Source organism: Crinia signifera, chromosome 5, assembly GCF_055691185.1.
Source record: "Crinia signifera chromosome 5, ASM5569118v1, whole genome shotgun sequence".
Lineage (NCBI taxonomy): Eukaryota > Metazoa > Chordata > Amphibia > Anura > Myobatrachidae > Crinia > Crinia signifera.
Window position 1 is genome coordinate 207512152 of NC_139221.1, and position 17891 is coordinate 207530042.

Consider the following 17891-nt stretch of genomic DNA (forward strand, 5'->3'; position numbering starts at 1 on the left):
CCGCTGCTGCTCAGAGACTGCTCTCTTCAGCACTCTCGTTATGAGGAGCCCGCAGGTATGTGAAAAGCTGCCTACGACTCTGCCAGGCACAAAGAAGCAGCATCGGCAGGACATCGGCAGCTCATAAAAAAAAAAAAAACTTGGGCTGTCATGGGGGGTTTCTGTGCAACCAGAAACCCCCGCTCTGTGCGCTACAGCTCACCCATTACAGCAGAGCACCCCTCTTCCATCACAGCACCCCTTTCCTTTCACAACACAGCAGTCATCTCCCATTCTAGCACAAGTCTCCTACCACAGCATCCCTTTCCCTTCAGAGAACCCACTCCAATCACAGCACTGCACCCCATCCTACAGCTTCCCTCACAGAACAGTGCTCCTCACTCATTTCAGCACACTCCATACACTCCCCTTACATTAAAATACCCTTTTTGCACTCCTTAAAACATACCTCCAATCATCCATACCCCAACTAGCCTCATAGAACACCACAAAGCATGTACCCTAACAGCACAGTAAACCTCCATGACCAATGAAACAGCCGTCACAGCCCACATTGAATCTACAGTGCTGGTGGCTGTGATGGCTGACACTGGGGGCACCCGGGCTGAGGATTGGAGTGGCAGCGTTTACCTGTTTGCTAGGATGTGAGTATACGCAGCCTAGTGAACAAGTCTGAATCAGGCCCATAGTGCAAAAACCCAGCTCTGCTCTGTGAGTACCTACATTTGAAGCCTTCACCTTACAGAGTTCAGCATCATACTCTTCTACCAATAAAAATGCCATTAACAAAACTGCATCAAGAGTTATTTCCTTGTTCCAAATTTCTCTCTTTTTGACCCCTCTTTGCTCAAAATGTGAACTTCCATCCACGCTCATTAGATCTCTGATTAGATCACTTTTTGCAGACTGCATCCACTTTGTGGAATTTCTTTGTACAAGAAGATTTATCTACTACCTTTAAACCTATAAGCATCCCTTGAAAACTCATCTTCTTAGTCAAGCCTTTAAAAAAGTAGCTTTTCTCTTTGCAATCTGGCTGGACTAATATACAATCTGTGGCATTTAACCTCCTGTATCAAACTCCTATTTTATTGAAAGCAGGGATGTCTTACCACTTTGCCTGTTTGTTAATACCAGTACTTGTTTTATTATTATGCTTGTTCCCAATTGTATGGCACTGCTGTGTATGCTGCTGCTATTGAAATAAATGTTAATAAATAAATATATTACTCAGTGCTGCTCACTTCCCAGGAACTACTTGCCAGTACAGTAGCTTAGTGGGAATGTTTCCCAGCTGCACTGTTTAATAAATTAAATCATTCAATACATTTCTTTGTATGTCCTGGATACAACTTGCCTGTGAAAGCTATTTAAGGCTGTAAGAGTTGGAAAGCCACAGACCAGTAAAAGTATACATTTTGTAGTCTGGATAATTTAAAGTATATTACAGACTTGAGCAGGGGCGTAACTACTACTCTGTGGGCCCCATAGCAAAATCATGAAAGGGGCCCCCTGCCCCATAGTCACTACAGTGCCCATTAGGGGGGAGAATGACGAGAATGGCAGCGATTAGAGGACATGAGTGGGGGGGGGTGGGGAATAGAGGACGAGAGTGTGTGGGGGGAATAGAAGAAGAGAGTGTGTGGGGGGAATAGAGGACTAGAGTTGGGGGTGTAGAGGATTAGAGTGGGGGGGAACCAGAGGATGAGAGTGGGGGGTAGAGGACAAAAAAGTGTGGGGGGGGTAGTAGAGGAAGCCAGGGGAGTAGAGGATGAGAGATGATTGGAGGTGGCAGAGCAGGGTTTACCGCTGGTGCCTCCTGCTCAATCTCCCTCTTGTTGGAGCAGTGTGCCGCGCTGGGTCTCCCATCAGCCAGCGCAGTGTCTCATCGTCCTGCACGCCAGGTACCTCACTCACTGTCAAGGTGTATCCCGTTCATAGGGTCTGCAGCGGCGACCGCAGAGGGTGTAAGCGGCAGGGAGGGTATCGGCAGCAGCCAGCAGGGGGCCTGCACCCTAGGTAGTTCCGTCCGCCACTGGACTTGAGTAAAAATTGTAGCCAAACCACTTTATGTTAGCAGGACATACTGTAGGATGGGTATGGTATAGCTCACAGACAATGACTAGTCAGAGATTCAATAGGATGACACCAAAAGTTAGACATGCATTAGTTAGACACTGACAAAAGTTTGACATGCATTAGTTAGACACTGACAAAAGTTAGACATGCATTAGACATTGACAAAAGTTAGACATGTATTAGTTAGACATTGACCAAAAGGTTGTGGAGTCAGCATAGTGATCTATATTGGCTTAAAACCTTGCATTGATTGGAAAGAGTTAGAAGAGCACTACTGTGCGTTCTCCAACAATATGGCTCCTCAAGGGATACTACAGTTCCCTTAACAAGGGGGCCAAATACACTAGATTTGTGCATGCTCTGTGCCTTCTATCACTGTGTAAGTCCCATTAGTGGTCCGATTAGTGGTCATGCATCTGTGCTCCCTCACACTGCGGCATGTGCTCTATCACACTGAAGCGCTCCCTCACCCTGCAGCCTGTGCTCTATCACACTGAAGGCCTCCCTCATCTTGCGGCCTGTGCTCTATCACACTGAAGCGCTCCCTCACCCTGCAGCCTGCGCTCTATCACACCGGTGTATGCCCCCACCCTGCGGCTTGCGCTCTATCACACCAACTGTCTCCCCCACCCTGTGGCCTGCACTCTATAACACTGAAGCATTCCCTCACTCTATCACACTGACGTGCTGGTTGCTATCTAACTGAGGGGAGAGAGTTGGGGCTGAAGGGAATGATGACTAAGTGGGTGGGGGGGGGGCTGTTTTGGCGCCCCTTAGATTGTCAGGACCCAGGTCAGCTGTCCCCCTTGACACACCCCCCCCCCCCCCCTGTCGCTGGGCCTGGGTTTAGGAAGTGTTCGCATGTGTTTCCTGGGCGTACACACCAAAACACTGGGTGCGCCCAGGAAAAAACGCAGGGCATCCCTTTGTAACTCGGGCGGGTACCTGCCTTCCAGGGGCAGGCGGCTGACATCAACAGACATCAGCTGCCCTCCCAATTTTTGGAGCTGGACGATGCAGATCTAAGATTGGCAAGCACTGAAGTAATCCTTTTATGGTCGGCAACCATCGAATGATTTTGGAACTGTGCGCAAGCCTGTGAAAGGATGTTTATGTGAAACCTCCATTCACACTGCAGTGGGTACATTTGCCGTGTAGCGGTGGTGTGCATTTCACGCCTTGTGGGCTGTGTAACAAGGGTCGCTAAGCAACGAACTAACGATGCTTAGCAAGCCAACCAGAATGACCTCCTATGGCTTCTGTCCCTTCTTCCTGGAAGCTCGTCTCTGATCCAGTGCACTGATTAAGGACTCAGATCCACACACACACAGCAAACCTGGTAGGCGAAGCTGCAACCACTGGTCATGTGCAGGTCCAGTATGTTATTTAAAATTCATGATGTGGCGGCAGCTTAAGTATTATAAACCATTGCTATTGTTGTCATAACTTGATCCACTTTTTGCAAAGAGGTATGATAGATTAACTCATGATAGATTGACTCTAGGTTGACAGTCATAAAGTCGACCACTATTGGTGGACAGTCAAAAGGTCGACAGGGTCAAAAGGCCAACAATCAAAGGGTCGAAAGTCAAAGGGTCGAAAGGGTAAAACGGTTGACATGGTCACAAGAAAGGTCGACATAAGTTTTTTATTTTAAATGTTTTGCCAATATGTGGGGTATTTCATGCCCTACCATCCACTACAGCGTGGAGGGAGAATATAATAGTGTGCTGAGCGCAAAGAGGCATCGTGCCCAAAGCATGGCGAGCCCAGCAGTACACTTCGACGTGTCCATATCGACCTATGTCGACATAGACACCCCAATTTTTTTTTATAAAAAACCCGTTGACCTTTTTCATGCTGACCTTTTGAATGTCTACCCTTTTGACCCTGTTGACCTTTTGGCTGTGAACCTTTTGACCCTTTGAAAATGGGGCATAAACATAACCCCACATTTTGCCACATCCCACCCAGAACCAGATCTCTTCTCTCTTCCTTGTAGATCTCTCGACACCCAGTTCAGTAGTTACTGGTGTATCTATGCAATTTATCTCAGAGACTATAGGGGTAATTCAGACCTGATTGCACAACCGCAAATTTGCAACGGCCAGTGTTCAGGTAGACGCCGCCCCTCTAGAGTGAAATCCTGCTCTGTAAATTAACGTGATCGATGTGCAAATTAATGTGAATTGCTGCAAATCTATTTGCGTGTCGTGCAAATATCTTTAAAACCATTCGTAAGCTGCTTATTATTGAATGATTTTTATACTGGGAACCAGTTATCACAGGCTCAGGCATATCGAGCTTGTTGCTGATGTCTCACACCCTCCCCTAAAACACTTGGCCATGCCTGTATTTTCCCTATCACTTGCAGCATTTTTCTGGCATGCCTAGCATGTTTCTTGGTACTCCCATGAAACGGGCGGTTACCACTCCCTGACACCTCCTTCCTGCCAATCACCTTGCGATCTGCCAGTGATTTGAAAAAGTAGCAGGATTTCATTGGACAGCTTTGCGCATGCGTTCTGTGCACAGCTTATCAAAAATTGTCCACCATGCGCATTTGGGTTCAGGTCTGAATTACCCCTTACATTATGGCCCTTATTCTCGTTCACTCGCAAAGGAAAATTTCTTCTCAAATGGACAAAACCATGTGCACTGCAGATGGGACAGATGTAACTTGTGCAGAGAGAGAGAGAGAATTAGATTTGGGTGGGGGTTTACTTCAAAGTGAGATCTTTATTGCAGTGTAAAAATAAAGCAGTCAGTATTTACCCTGCACAGAAAGAAAATAACTCACCCAAATCTAAATCTCGCTGCAAATGTTACATCTGCCCCCCTGCAGTGCACATGGTTTTGTCCATTTGAAAAGGAATTTGCCTTTGTGAGTGAACCAGAATAAGGGCCTATATTGCTATATACATGAACATGATACCAACTTTCAGTAAATGTAGCATTTTGTCAACCAAACAGTAAGAAAAAGAAAAAGTTAATAGCAATCTTTCTGACCCTAATTACTACTACAGTATATAAAGATGTCATAAATGATTTACATTGTATTGCGCATTTTTTTAAACCCATATCAAGACTTATGCCTCTTCTCTAGATCAGGGTGAGCCAGGGCCAGTCCTTGAGAGCTACCAACAGTCAATGGCATATATTCAATGCCGTGGGCGAGCGGTGACTGCGAGCAGGACTTTTTGCTCGCAGTCACCGCTCACCCTGTCAGTATTCAATTGACCCCCCTCATACGCAAATTCCCCCTCGCTCCGTTTTTTGAGCGAGGGAGAATTGGCGTATGTGCCTCCAAAAGCTGCGAGAATCGAGGCTAATTACAGCGAGTTTGCTGCACTAGCCGCGGCTCTCGCAGATTAGGGGAATCCTCGCCATTCTGTGACGGCGAGGATTCCCCCGGAACGTTGCATAGTGCGAGCGGCCGGCGCGGGGGTTAAACTGGTTTAATCACTGGTTTTCTGCGATCCTCGCAGTTTAACCCCCTCGCCGGCCGGCATTGAATACATGTGAATGTTTCCAGGTCTCCTTAACAGAATCCCAAGTGAAGTCATTAGCTCCAGCTGTGTATCTTTTAACAATGTGTCAGTGAGGGATGCGGTCATTTGGTCGAATGCATTATGGTCGAATGTCATTACATCGAATCCATTAGGTCGAATTGCTAAAAGGTCGACATGATTCTAGGTCGACATGGGAAAAGGTCGAAATGATTCTAGGTCGAAAGGTCATTAGTTCGACAGGTCATTAGGTCGACAAGGTCATTAGGTCGACATTGTCTAGGTCGACATTCACAAAGTCGACATGGGGTTTTTCACTGTTTTTTGAACCGACATGTGCTGACAGGCGGTATTTCATGCCCTACCATCCACTAGGGCGTGGTGGGAGAATAAAATAGTGTGCCGAGCGTAGCGAGGCACCGTGCCCGACGCATAGCGAGCGCAGCGAGCGATGCGAGGGGATGCAGTGCACTTTAAACTGTGTCCATGTCGACTGTGTTGACATTCAGGTAAAAAAACAGTGAAAAACCCCATGTCGACTTTGTGAATGTCGACCTAGACAATGTCGACCTAATGACCTTGTTGACCTAATGACCTGTCGAACTAATGACCTTTCGACCTAGAATCATTTCGACCTTTTCCCATGTCGACCTAGAATCATGTCGACCTTTTAGCAATTCGACCTAATGGATTCGATGTTATGACATTCGACCATAATGCATTCGACCAAACGATCCCAACCCGTCAGTGAGTAATGAGTGCACCTGTGCAGCAGCTAGGTGGTTTGAACAATGTGAACTGTTGGTAGCTCTTTATTGGAGTTGGCTACCCTTGCTCTAGATATTACTTTGTTCTCTACTTTCAGTATTTTACCAACATAGCCTGTTGCTGGTAGCAATATTCATCCAATTGTAAGAATTTGTGTATTGTGTTGGCAACCCTGATAAAGTGCCATTTACATCAGACAGCAACAAATTTACTCTACCAGTTGTGACTGAGCATGTTCCTAGACCAAATCTGTTTGGACATAACTGCTCGCATCAGCCAATTGTAGCTGCAGTATCAGTCATTTTTCAGAGACAGGTGATGCTGCATTATATTAATGTAGTACATCATGATTCATGAGGAAAACAATTAAACATCATGGAATTTCATCATCAACCAGCCAGCTTCAACCAAAGTTGTAAAATAAATTAGATTTTAGGGTTAAAGTACAGTAATCTGTCATGTGTATTTTATCCTTACTACCTTTTGTGTTATTTATTTTGCAGTTTACACAAGTGGCAAATGTTTGGTAATACTGACCTACAGTATTGTACCTACCAGCAGCTGGAATTGGAACCAGTAGACAAAACTAATTTATCACAAAGGGGAAGATTTATGAAATATGGGATAAAGTACCAATTTAATCAGTTTTTAAGCTGATTGATACTTTATCTCTCTCTTGATAAATCTTCCCCTAAAGGGGTCTACACACGTAGCGATTTAGGGGCATTTTCTAAGCAATCTCACTAGATCGCTTCGAAAATGCCCTTACAGTACATCGTTCTGTGTGCAGGGGCCATAGCGATCGCGTGAGCGTATCACATGCTCGCATGTCCCCACCAGCATGACAGCTTGGAGGGGATTCCCTGCCCATCTCCGCTTTAGCTCGAAAGCCGCACAATGTGTATGTGGCAGCGTTGAGCGTTGAGTGCTGATGCGTGCTCCCACATCATCGCTGGCTCCTCTGTTCATCTGCTGGGTGGACTTCCCTATAATCCTGATCTGCCTGGATTGCTTAGAAATTAAGCACAGATCGCTCCATGTCTATGATTTTTTAAAACCAGCCCGGCTCTTTGAGCCTGGTGCTAGTTACGGCCGTTGGTGGGACCCCACGCTGTTTTTTTAATGTATTTACTTTTCTTTACACACTGCAGCCTGCACAGATCTGACTGATCCGTGCAGGCTGCCTATACGAATTTGTACGAATGAATACGCCATCAGGAGTTTACAAAGCAGTCGTATTTGACTGCTTTGTAAATTACCCTCCGGAACACGAATTTGAATACGGTTAAAACAGCCGTATGCATTCGTATTGATTTGTATTAAGAATACGAATACGAAAAATCGTATTCATATTCTTAGTAAATTTCCCCCACAGTATCTAATCTCTCCAGAGAAACATGGACATGACAGATCGCTCATCACTCATGCAGTGCTATGTGCTAAGTGATGCTAGATTGCTTAGCACGGAGACTCAATTCACCCTGTGTGTACAGGCATAAGTCTCTGGCTACTCTGAGCCTGCGATAACTTGTGCCCATTGTAAAAATCATTCGATGGTGAGCCTGTTACGATGTGTTTTGAACACAAATAGATGCAAATTGATGTGTAGCTGTAAAGATCCATTTGCACAGCGAGCACATTAACCCCTTCAGTGGTGTTTTTTTTTTGGTACTTGTGTATTGTCACGGCGCCCTTCGCATCGCATACCACTAATTAAGGTATGTGATGGCATGCGATGGACCCAATTTCAGCCTTTTTTTGGGCTGAGTATACAATTTAAAAATCGGGTCACATCGCATGCCATTACAATGGCATGCGATGCGATGCGACGCGATTTGCCATTGAGTTCCATGTTAAATGGCACCCCCAGACCCGATTTTTAATTGTATACCCACCCTGATGGGTAATAAATATGTAAAATGGCCCCACATTGTTAACGGCCCCCCACTATCAACGCCAGCCCGAAGCGTGGCGAGCGGCGGTGGTACACGTCCTCCGACCTTTTCATACCCCCACTATCCACGTCGGTGTGGAGTTGATTATATAAAGTGTGGCGAGCGCAGCGAGCCACCGCGCCCGAAGCGTGGCGAGTGGACGCTCATTACTTCACAGGTATATACGTCCGCTCGCCACGCTTCGGGCTCGGTGGCTCGCTGCGTTCGCCACACTTTATAAAATCAACTCCACACCGGCGTGGATAGTGAGGGTATGAAAAGGTCGGAGGACGCGTACCGCTGCCCCTCGCAAGCTCGCTACGCTTTGGGTTGGCGTTCATAGTCGGATGGCATTAACAATGGGGGGCATTTCACATACTCATGACCTATGAGGGTGGGTATACAAAAAAAAATCGGGTCTGGGGGGGCATTTAACATGGTCATAAGGCATCTGGGTGTCTGTACAATTAAAAATCGGGTGAAATCGCGTCGCATCGTACAATGCCCTGCGATGGAAATCGGGGGCGCCGTGATAATACACAAGTACCTTTTTTTTTTTAGGGAGTGCTCCCCACTGGACGAGTTTTTTCTTGGGAGCGCTCCCTAAAAAAAAACACCACTGTGTCCCTGGGTCCGGACAGCAGCGCTGTAAATAACGGCTGCCCGGCCCTGCCCCCGGCAGCCCGGCAATGTGCAGAATGATGTTACGAGATCATGCCGCACACAGCAGGGGGAAGGGAGGCAGGGCCGGGCAGCAGGAGCCGGGTAGTCACCGAAGCTGAGTGCGACACGGATCTCTGTGCTTAGATCAGCGGCGCTGCCCAGCAAGGGGGAGCGCAGGCAGTGGCACTGCAGAGATTTTTCTGGGTTTGCCAGTCTGCGCACTGGAGAAAACCCTGGAAAATTCTTGGGAGTACCAGGAAGGGGTTAATTTGCAAGGTGGAATTTCACTCTAGCGGGCAACAGCTTAGCTGAACACTGGCCATCCGAATTCATGGCTGTGCGATCAGGTCTATTTTACTCCCACAGTTGACTACTAATTATGCTTTGTAATAAAAATGAGCTCAATACTTTACTTTAAAAGGACAGTGTGCACAGATCTCACTAATACATATTGGACCTTATTCTGGTCCATTCACATCGGCTGCTGGTTTGCACGGGGATCAATATTAGGTGCATGCGCAGCCACATTACTGCGCATGTGCATAACCCAGTTGCTTGTGGCCACAGCGAACAGACTGTTCACTGGGTGCACACACCCAAGATTGCAGCCAGGTGGAAATTGCCCGGTGATGTGGGCACCGGGGGCGGGCAGCTGACATCACCAGATGTCAGCTGCCTGCCCACTTCCTGCCAAATGCCCAGGCACATCTAAGGTTACCTGAGAGTAACATAGTAACATAGTAATTAAGGCTGAAAAAACACGTTAGTCCATCAAGTTTAACCTATGTAACTTGTAATTACTGACTTGAGTATGTATAGGATTCCCTTAGTGGCCAAAAAATGCATCCAGTTTTCATTAAAATTCTTTAACAGTAGTTGCTGTAACCACCCCCACCGGCAATGAGATCCAGAATTTTACTGCTCTAATGGTGAAGAATCCTCTTCTTAATTCAATACGGAATTTATTTTTGTTGAGCCTCAGTACATGTGTAATGGACATCACGGTGTATGGCATAACATGTGATGGGCGTTGAAGTGTGTGGCATAACATGTAATGGGTATCACGTTTGTGGCATAACGTGTAATGGGCATTACAGTGTGGGACGTAACGTGTAAGTGGCATTACGGTGTGCAAAATCAAGAATAGAATTGAAGCAAAAAGTTTTTTAGGAAATATCTCAACACAAAGGTGGTAAATCTACTTCCACCCCACAACACACACACAAATTATCCTATGTGCGCAACTAGTCAGGCTCTACAAAATAGTTTCACCCTAACCAAGAGTTTAATTCTAAAACAAATGTAAAACTTTGTAACCACTTCCTACGCTACATTTGTTTGCCATATCAATCACAGTTAAGCTGGCCATCCAAATTCATGGCTGTGTGATCAGGTCTATTTTACTCCCACAGTCGAGTACTGATTATGCTTTAGGAAGAGGAGGACCTCATGCCATTTTTTGTAATAAAAAATGAGCTCAATACTTTACTTTAAAAGGACAGTGTGCACAGATCTCACTAATACATATTGGACCTTATTCTGGTCCATTCACATCGGCTGCTGGTTTGCACAGGGATCAATGTTAGGCGCATGCGCAGCCACATTACTGCGCATGTGCATACATATATATATGTCTAGTGTCCGTGAATCTCCAAAACACTGACTGTTTTTTAAAGCGGCAATCATTTACACTGCAAAACCAGTTTGATTTTTTTGATTTTGCAGTGTAAATGATTGCTGCTTTAAAAGAAACTGGAGATTTCTTACCAAATTTCTCACTTTCTGAATCTCTCATCCTATTATATTTCACCAAAGGTTTCAAAGCTTCAAAGTTTTGTAGAGCAGTACAGCAATAATGACTAGTCGTGTCATTTCATGAAAAGGGTGAAGCTTGAGTTACAAAGGCAGAGCAGGGGACTCAAAACTAAAGTAGAATTCACTCAACTCATGCTTAACTCTCTATTTAATATGACCTGCCTTCTGAATTGTCCCAGTCCATACTGCAATCTAAAACGTCTTATCTGCTCATTGTTATACGGCAGCCTGTAGAGTGCAGAGATACTGTACGCAATTCTCCTAACTATCCTTAATAAATTAGCACACATTTATCAAATTTATAATTATATTTAGTAGAATAATAAATCACAAAGTACTCCTTCTGTCAGTGACACACTTGGGGGCTGCACTGGGCGTTGCTCTATCCTTCAAGAGTGCCGTACATTACAATTAGGACCATATTCAAGTCCATTCGCATGGCCGCCTGCGTTCACGCTGATGTTTTCACTTTGTGCATGCACATTTCTGCGCAGGTGCATGCGCTGGGTGCGTGCAGCCACAGTGAACAGATTGTTCGCTGGGTGCACGCACCCATTATTGTGGCCGGAGGGCCGGGGGCAGTGGGGGGGCTCATTAGCATTTGTGAACTCCCAGCATTTCATGGGCGTTTCCATGAGAATGCCCATCGTTCTCATGGGAACGTGTGTGTGTGTGGGAGCCCTGTAGATACACTGCTGTCTGTACTTTGACCCCAACCTTTCTACGCAGACACTGACTCTCCAGTACCATAACCTACCTCCCTCTAAGAATATCAAGTCTCCCCAGTACACCATATGCCTCTGCTGACATGGTAGCCCCCAGTACCCCAAACCCTCTGACATGTATACCCCACCCTCTCCCCATGGCACTAGATTTACCCACTCTGGTGGACAGTTGGGGGCACATTATACATTTTTCTATGGGTCCCACAAAGTATGAACCATGCCATGGCTCGGCACAGCAAGTGAGGGCTAGCTGTATATGCAATTAAACATAGATATACCTACATTTTTTTGTATCATGGTCCCATTGCAGTAAAAGAAAACAGTCTAAAAGCAGGGCCATCTCTTCCGTTGGGCTCAGTGGGTAGTTGCCCAGGGGCCCCAGTATTCAAATGGCCTGTCCCAACCCAGCTGGACTGACAGTTTATGTGTTGCCTTACTGTGGCATATTTTGAATTGGGGGTATTATTGTGTAACTAGTGCCCTTCCCTGTGAGACCACGCTACTGTCTGTGTTCCACTTGTTGTTTAAGGACACTATAGCTCTTTCTGCCACGGGACACGAACATATTTAGTTATGGCCCTGCAGGGGCATTAAATGACAGGCCTCCGCCCTCCAGGCCCCCTCCTCCCTGCTGGTAGCAGGGTCTGAGCACTAGAGAGCACAGACTCTAATGTGCATGAGCAGATATGCAGAAAAATGGGGCTGCTGCCAGTATTGTGGGACTCCTTGGTTTAAAAAATATAGCTGGTTGGTTAAAGGTGGGGGGTGGTTTTGTCTCCCCCTTACACCAGAAAATGTAAGGGCTAGGCTGGTGTAAAAGGGGCCGGAAATGTCCCTGCATGATCCTTGGACCATATTCCTGTGTAAATCCCTTCATTTTCTGGTGTGAAAGGGGTATTATTTCAAATAGCCGGGACCTGCAGTGCTCTGAATACAGCCGGGCAGCCCCTGCTCTCTTCCTGGCTGTCAATGGCTGTCATTTCTGCCCAGCGGTGGCTGTTACCCAGTTACTGCGAGCATGTATTCCCCCATGGCAATGAGCATGTAATCCCACATGGCAACGAGCATGGAACCCCTGGAAATGAGCATGGAACCCCTGGCAATGAGCATGTGGGTAAGCAGCACTTATGTAGCATAATTTTTAATAGGCATTATGGGGTTTGGCATAATATATAATGGACTTTATGGTGTCTGGCTTAATATGTAATGGGCATTATGGTGTAAATTTTTAATGTGCGCCTTTGGCATGCAATTCCCCAGGTTTATGAAGTATATTGTGCATTATTGCTCAATCCGTATGGTATAGCCAAAGCCATGTAACAAAATGTGTGGCATGGTGTGAATTTTGGCTCAGTCGGTGTCAATTTTGGCTTATTCGATGAGGCATAATGTGTGAGGTAAGTACAGTATAAGGGGGTTACTATTGTGTTGCATGGTTTGTATAAGGGGTATATGGTGTGGTAAACTTAGGTAACCACATAAAAGGTGCTGAAATGTTGTCTACCAAGTTTTGGCTTTCAGTATTTTTTTTATGACTGGAATACCGCCTCACCCCGCAAGTATCTTAGGACATCGGTGTCCTGCAGGTGCACCTTTGGAGAGCATCCGCCAATATATCGCCCTGCATTTTTTCCTATGCCAGCCCCCTGCCTTTTCCAGGCATATATAATTAGTTGAAAGTATTTACACAAATAGAGACACATTCATGAGCAGACCGCCCAACCAGAACACTGGTCACACCTCCCACATTATTAGGTGCTGGCCACAACCCCTATTATTGCACATAATAGGCTCTTGATAATTTTCAGCTCCAGGCCCATTTAGACCTTAATCTGGCACTGCCTGTGGTGAATGTGAAGTCAGTGGCGGGGTCCCTGCAGTGGATGGTAACTAGTAGCGCTACTAGTTCCCATCATCCACAGGGACCCTGCCGCTGAATGCCCATCCGCTGCAGGGACCCCGCTGCTTGCACCCTCGCTGTTGTCTCTGGTGAAATCTGTCCTGTGATCCATCCGTCCTCTCCCCTGTCTACGGCCTATGGCCTCTCACCCGGGGCATACTATCCGCTGGGGGCGATGGGACACCAGGAGGGAGGACACCACTGACTCAGCTGCTGAACAAAGCAGTGACCCGATGATGACAGGATTTGCCAGAGATCCGTGAAGGGACGCCACTGAGGGAGAAGTCACCACAGGGACACCACCTGGAGGACTCACAAGCAGTGGTGCTATGAAACAGAATTTCGGACCCCCACCTTGGTGTTGGAAGGCTTCCTGGGTGAGCACTACAAGGCAAGTGGGGAGACAACCTGGAGGGCACACAAGCAGTGGTGCTGTGTGACATAATTAAAGAAGCCCCCCTTGCTGCTGGGAAACTTGCTGGATGAGTACCGCATGGGACACGGCAAGCAGGGATTCTGCTTCTCATATTGCACCTGGGCAATATGCTATACTTAAGGGAATAAGGAAGGAGAGGAGGGAGGTGTCCCCATTGCTGGGTGGGGTGGGGGTGCACCTTTGTTGTCCAGGGCCTTCATAGACCTTAATCTGGCCCTGATTCAAGCATTCTTCCTGAAAGCGTCTAGTAATATCAAAAGGTTTGCAGACAGGAAGTGTAAAGCAGTTTCCTCCTTAAAACCTGGGGATTGTGTGTGGTTTCCACTCGTAATTTACGACGTTCCATCCATAAAATTTGCACCTTGTTTTATTGGTCCTTTCCCAGTGCAACAAGTCATTTACCCGGCAGCTTAGAAAGGCTTCCTCAGTTTCTGAAAATTCAAAATACATTTCATATTTCATTATTAAAGCCATTGATACCCATTCGTTTCCACTTCAAGTTACCCAAGGCACCCAAAGTTCAGACTCAGTGATGTGTAGAATATGATGTTTCAAAGATCTTGGATTCTTGCATTTGTTATAACAGTCTTAAATATCTCAGCAATGGGAGAACAGGAATTTCCCCAGATTTTCCAGACTTATGGACCCGATAATTCTGCTTATTTCTACAGTCTGTTCATGTAAAGTGTATGCAGATAAAGCTCATAATAGCACACTGGTACATATTCAATAGCAGTGCTAATGATTTTACTATAGCAAATAAAAGTAATTAATGCACTGATTATGTACTGTACAAGCTCCAAATTAATCTTTTGCAATTTGTAGATCTTGTGAAAATACTTTATGATAGATGTTAGCCAGTTTTAGGCTTATGAAAACCATAAAACAAATATAAAACAAAAAAAAATATTGTACAGTAAGTATGTAATATATCTCACTCAGTCTATTAAAGTGAGAAAAAAGCATTTTGAAGCAGTAAAACTTACACCCAGCGGTGTCCACTTTAGATAAAAAAAAATATCATTGATTGAATGGAATGCTGGTCTCATTTTTGCCCATCGATTCCCCTGGTGACCTTCACACAGCATCAAAGCCATGTACGAACCCAAACTGACCCCTGGCTTTATGTACATTATTATAGTGAGAGACAGAAGCTACTTACAGTCCATTCTATTGTCTCCACGGATGTATAATAAAGAATTCTAGGACTGCTCCTGCCGAGAACACTGCATGCACGGACCGTCTCTCTCTGCTCTTTATAGAAAAGATCTTAAAACTCTCATTTTCTTTCTACAGTACTCTGCCTTTGTAGAAGAATGCAGCACCTTTAAAATGAGTCACCAAATATCTACCTGCTATTTTCTATACAGTTGGAACTATGTGCATTGTTTGCAAAGTTTTAATTGTTTCTCTGACTTGTTTGGCATAGAAAACGTATGTGATAAACTTATTTAACCGTACGCTAAATACTCTATATTACCAAGATATTTATTTAGCGCACAATTTGAATATTGGCTTTAGTTTTGGGCACCGATCTAAAAGAAATATATAGAAAAATGCAGAATAGATCGGAAAATATATATAGGACAGTAAGAAAAATTGGGGTCTATGTTCAACTGTGATACAGTCAGTAAAGATTTTGCAAGTGACTATGTAAGTGCCAAGGTGGCATCTAATGTCACTGGAAGAAAGGCAGTGTCAATGTACTAAGGGGTATATTATGAACAAGTGATATTTTTGTAATTATTTGTTACTAATCTTATGTGATTATCCAACCAATCAGCTCCTTATTGACATATGCTTTCAAAATGTTTAATTATGCCCCTGAATTCCATACCAAAGGAGGCAGGGGGGGCAAAACAGAGGATTTTGAAGATAAACGATATTGCTATTACTAGTATATAAAACAACTGGAATGATCAAGGAAACAAATAACTCAAGCAGACTTTTTCCTCATGTGAGATTAAATTGGCAGCAGTTTCAATAATAGTTTGATCTATTTTTGCTTTATTAACACAATTAGAATTTCAAAAACACTTCAACTCTATAGATTTCTTCTCAACTCTACTCTAAGCCATGAACACTTGGTAATTGTGAATGCAAATTGTTAAAAAATAAAAAGAATCTTAAAACAGGACTATATAAAAAATAGTGTATATCAATAAAAAATAACTATGCACACATAGATACCAAGACTTCTAGGCATTGTCTAATATTGCCTATAGACTGTGAAACATTTAATATACAGATTTTCTAAAAATTCTGCAAGCACCGAAATGGGTTAATATTTCCTGCCTGAGACTCTGAAGCTTTAGTATCCGGTAGTGACTCCAGAGCAGCTAGCATAAAGCAAACACATCTACAAGAAAGTTATTTGTTCACACAATACATATTTCATCCAAAAAACCCCACTGGTTTGAAAACCTGAATTTAAACAATGTAAATCTTACCTTAGTGTTCAAAGCATAGCTACTGAGCAGGAGAGTGAAAAAGAGAAGAAAGGTAAAAAATGCTATTTACACAAATAACAGTAACCCAGATACATCCAGCAGGATGGAAGAAATAGGTCCTTGCAGTGTAATCATGTCTCTCTAGATGTATAAAAGTATTTTACCACCCTTTGCAACAAATCGGGAATGAGACCACAGACTCCCGTGTGTTGCTGCTGAGGAATTTCATGTCAAAGTCAACTTCTCAGGCAGTCTCCAGAGGACTGAGCAGTGCACATTCTCATGAAGGGTGTGAAAATCAGATTTTCTAAAATGGATCAGTAATTCTCAATGAAGGGGACAAGGATCGATAAATCTTTGCTAAGTAGATTGTAAAGGAAAAAATTATTCTTGTGGTGACAGCACATTAGAGCTTTGCAAACAATCCCAATAAACTAAAGACACCCCATTTCTCCCAAAGCATCTTTTCAGACCAAATGTGTTTTTTTCTTCTATTCTTAATCCACAATCGTACAGCACTTATATATTTGTATTTGCTAAGCAATGCTCCTGTTGGTGCTATATTCACAATAGATCCAACTGGACTGTTTGCATTGTGTTGAAAATAAACGTAGCCGTATTGCGTATAAAGCAGCATCGTAATGTTTGTTTATTTGACAGAAACCGACTTTTTCAAATTATTACCCATTCCCTCTAAGGATGAAAACATCCAAATATTATATTTTGTGCTCTTTTATTGTGAAACTTACTGTACTTGCATATTAATGGTGATCAAATTAGAGTATCTGCTAAGAACCTTCTTCACTATATTGATTGCATGTCCAGCATGGAGCCGGGTGACGTCACTGAACAATATCGTTCCGTGTGTATGCACTATGGGGGTTATTCTGATTCACTCAGAAAGTCACAATCACTCTCTAATGTCCAACAACCTCTTTTTTTATTTTTAGACGCTTTAGTAAATTTACCCCTAAGTAGTAGTACTCAAAATAATGTTTTATCTCTCTACAAAAAAAACTATTTAAAGAATGTAGTGTGCAAATGTGTAGCACTACTGCTATTATATGGTACCCTGTCTCATTTTGTACCTAATGAAAGGCAAGCAGTCACCTGAAACATAGTGCACTAGGTGATGTCCACTGGTAAAACTAAACAAACTAGTTATTCAAATACAGTTTTACCTGCTGCTTCATATTGTATAGCCTCAAACAGAAAAAAATACTTTTAGTAAATGTACATATGGAATGAATCCATGTTGTTTGAAAGTTGCATCTCTACACATTTTCCAACTCAGTATCTGCCGGCATGATGAGTGTAAAGATATGTCGGGGGCAAACACACCCCCCCCCCTTGCCGAATCTCCTTGGCACAATGCAAGGGGATGTATAGGAGAACACATCCCCTCGTATGCCTCCACTAGCTGGAGAAATCTTTCTATGGTCGCCAACCATCAAATGATTTCTCCTGCCTTCACAAATTGTCAGTGAAAAGTGACTTTTATTTACGTGCGCTACGACGAAGACGGGGCAGGCAGCTGCCCACCTCCAGCAGGCATTGGCCCACCCGCATCCCCATGGGAACGTCCAGCATTTTCATGGGATGCCCATAAAAT

General features: G+C 44.4%; 1 protein-coding gene across 3 annotated transcripts in view; it reads right to left on the bottom strand.

The window, feature by feature from the left end:
- POU6F2 (POU class 6 homeobox 2) overlaps positions 1–17891 on the bottom strand; it is a 513474-nt gene that overhangs the window by 419794 nt on the left and 75789 nt on the right. Inside the window, exon 1 of one of the 3 annotated variants that reach the window (XM_083188465.1) lies at positions 16280–16439. The exons of the other annotated variants lie outside the window; for them this stretch is intronic. The gene's annotated coding sequence lies outside the window, so the exon portion shown is untranslated. Of the gene's footprint in view, positions 1–16279; positions 16440–17891 lie in introns of those variants that run through there. 3 annotated transcript variants of the gene reach the window in all.